The sequence below is a fragment of the Aquarana catesbeiana genome, linkage group LG03, assembly GCF_042186555.1.
Source record: "Aquarana catesbeiana isolate 2022-GZ linkage group LG03, ASM4218655v1, whole genome shotgun sequence".
NCBI lineage: Eukaryota > Metazoa > Chordata > Amphibia > Anura > Ranidae > Aquarana > Aquarana catesbeiana.
In genome coordinates, this window is record NC_133326.1 from 567,911,786 (window position 1) to 567,915,323 (window position 3,538).

Here is a 3,538-nt window from a genome sequence, read left to right on the forward strand (position 1 = left end):
GAACAAAAGGTCAGAAACGAGTCAATGTCTGTGCCCGAACTGTAAGACATTGCCTAAAGGAAATGGGATTTACATACAGAAAAGCCAAACAAAACCATTAACATCTAAACAGAAAAAAACAAAGTTACAGTGGACTTAAGAAAAGCAACATGGACTGTGGATGGCTGAGTGAAAGTGATATTCCGTGATGAAGCACCGATCTGTATTGGGCAGGGTGATGATGCTGGAACTTTTGTTTGGTGCCATTCCAATGAAATGTATGCACAACTGCCCGATGAAAACATGCACATTTTTACAATCCGTCATGGAGTTGCATGTCGAGTAAAGGTACAGGGGAGATGACAGTCATTAAATCTTCAATAAATGCACAAGTTTATATTGAGATTTTGGACACTTCTTATTCCGTCAATTGAAACAATGTTTGGTGAAGATGATGTTTTTTTAGGATGATAATGCATCTTGCCATAGAGTAAAAGCTGTGAAAACTTTCCTTCAAGAAAGACATATAATGTCAATGTCATGGCCTGCAAATAGTCCGGACTTCAATGGAAAATAGTCCATGACAAACCTCAAACCTGCAAAGCTGATCTGGCAACTGCAGTAAGAGAAAGTTGAAGCCAAATTGATGAAGAATACTGTTTGTCGATTTTTTTTCTTTTCATAATTCCATTTTTATTCCCTCTGCTTGATTTGCAAAAACCGTTGCAATTGACTACAGTTTTCTTTATTTTTTAAGTGTTTCTTAAAGCCAGACGGTTGGAATATTAAATGAAAATAGTTTTGAGGCATGTCTGATTAGTTGATTTTTTTTCTACACAATTGAATGAACATTTTCCAAGAGTGGCGATTCCATACTTTTGGCCAGGGGGTTGTAAAAGCTTAGAAACACCTGCAATGTGTTTACATTAGAGGGCTGGCGGCCTGCCAAGATTATGCTTCCATAGAAAATAGCAAAGAAACTGTCATTTTAGTGCCTATGTTGTGAACTTGGAATATAAATTTCTTATTGATTATTGCTACAGAAGCTACGGCCTAGGTACCATGTAATTGCTGTGACCAATCACAGTGATCATGTGTTCCCTAGTATACAACTGTCATGACTGGCATCCGTTCTTCATAGCATTGTTTGCTATTGTGACCTACACAGCAGCCCTGTACCATTTGATAGCTGTTGCCAGTCACAAACAATCACAATAATAAACAATGAATCATGAATAAAAGCCACTCAAGACAGTTAAAACAATTGCTTTTACAGTGATCATCCCTGTAATAAGCAAAGTATATATAAAAAATCTATATATAATGTTTTGCTTATCTTTATGTGGGCTTAATGGAAGCGAGCTGGGGAGTGCCTTAAAGGAATTAAGGTGATGTAATTTTAAAGTGAACCTTAGGACAAGAAAGTGGCCAAAAGAAAAGGATCATTCTTGAGTGTCGCTAACAAGACATTTGAAGTCTTAAAGACAAAAGCTATCTTTGACCATACAATATTTATAAGGTCAAGGAGTCCAGGTGAGGGCACACCCAACTAAATTTAAAATAAGAGAAGAGAAAATTAGCATTATAGGGTTGGAGGGAGAAAATTATTTTTGAGATGTTTATAAATTTTTTTTTTTAGTTGATTTCTAAAAGACATTGGTATTGTTGAGCATTACAGCGTTTGTTATATTTTATATATTTAAACATTAATCTCTTATTAACAAAATGAGCTTGACCATTTGTGTGATTACACCTACCAAACTGTCTAATATCAATAAACAGATCCATCCAACATGCTGGAAAATATGCAAATCTTCACATATAACCAGTTAAAGTGGAGGTCTGCTGAAATTTTTTTTTTTTTTTTTTTAAAGTCAGCAGCTACAAATACTGCAGCTGCTGACTTTTAAAATAAGGATACTTACCTGTCCAGGGTGCCCGCGATGTCCGCACCCGAACCCGATCACGCTCTCGGGTGCTGCCGCCGCCATCTTCGGTAAGGAAATCAGCAAGTGAAGCCTTGCGGCTTCACTTGCTGGTTCCCTACTGCGCACGCGCGACCCCATTCCCTGCTGTTTTCTGGGACCTGTGTGTGTCCCAGAAGACAGCAGGGGGGTGACGGAGGAGGCATCGGACGTGGCGTAGATACCTGTAGATAATGTGGCTATCTATGCCCCGAAGTGGGAGCAAATACCTGTATTAAACAGGTATCTGCTCCCCCCTGAAAGGTGCCAAATGTGACACCGGGGGGGGGAGGGTTCCGAAAAGCGGAAGTTCCATTTTTGGTTGGAACTCTGCTTTAAGTGACTGGCCTCAGGTGATACACAGAGATGAAATAAAACCTCCTAGTTGTAACTGTTTATCTGCAGTCTTATCTTCTTTACATGCATTTAAAGTCCAGACTTGCTAAAGCTTGTCTGAGCATTCAATAAAATGGGGCAGAGAAGTTGCACTCTGCAGAGCTCAGTGAGAAGTATGACAGCTGATTGGTAGAAAGGGACACACCCCTTCACACAGGAACAGAGCTGAGGCTGCCAATCTGCTGGCTAACTCTCCCCTATAACCTTTTTTCTCTTGGTGAAAACCTGTGAGAAGTGATTCATGCTGATAGCGGAGGAACGAAGCATCAGACAAAAATTACACTTAGTGAGTAATTGTCTCAATTAGGAGCACTATCGAAGTATATGCTTTGTTCATATTTTATGTCTAAGGTTTACAACCACTTTAAATGTATAACCTTTACATTATAGAGGTCATATACAACTTTCCATGGTCCAGGGATCTTAACCAAAGTCCACTTCCTCTTAGTCGCTCAAGGCAAGCAAAAATAAACTACATAGAAAGATGACGTTTATTAAAACCTTAAAATGGCACTCACATTCATAAGTGCATCATTCCTCAGTGTACATATGTAAAGCACATCAATAAAAGCACTTCCACTCAATGTACAGCATGTAGTGGTACATAAACTTGCACTTCCAATTACTTCTACATCTAAGATGACTTCATCCAGCTCCGCTCAATGCATTTGATCACGTGACTTCTTCAGGAAATCCAGATTGGGTAACAGCATCCATCTTTCAGAACCCTCAGGTTACTAGAGTTACTCTGATGCCATTTTATTGATGATTTCACCAATTTCCTGCACAATTAATATGTATGCTAATCAGACCATTTAATAATTGGCAACCATTTTTTTTTTAAAGCCCTTGGGTAATTAAAGTGCGAAAACCTCTAATTTGGGATTTTTAGGGCAATAAAGATTTTTTAGAACAAAATTCTGTTTATGAAAAATGTATTAGATATATAAAAAATATATAGAAATATTCAACATGTTGCAATATGATGCAAAAATTAAAAACAATGCATGATGTATTGGAGAAAACTTTGAAGTGGTATTTCCCAACGAATTGCTATGTAGCCATCAGTAGAACACAAAATGGTCACGAGTAGAGTGATATCAACGCGTTTCGAGTAATAATTGCATAAGCAGAATCTTCCTCGGGATTAATACCACTTCTGAAAATACAAATTATAACGTTTTAGAATTCATATCAAG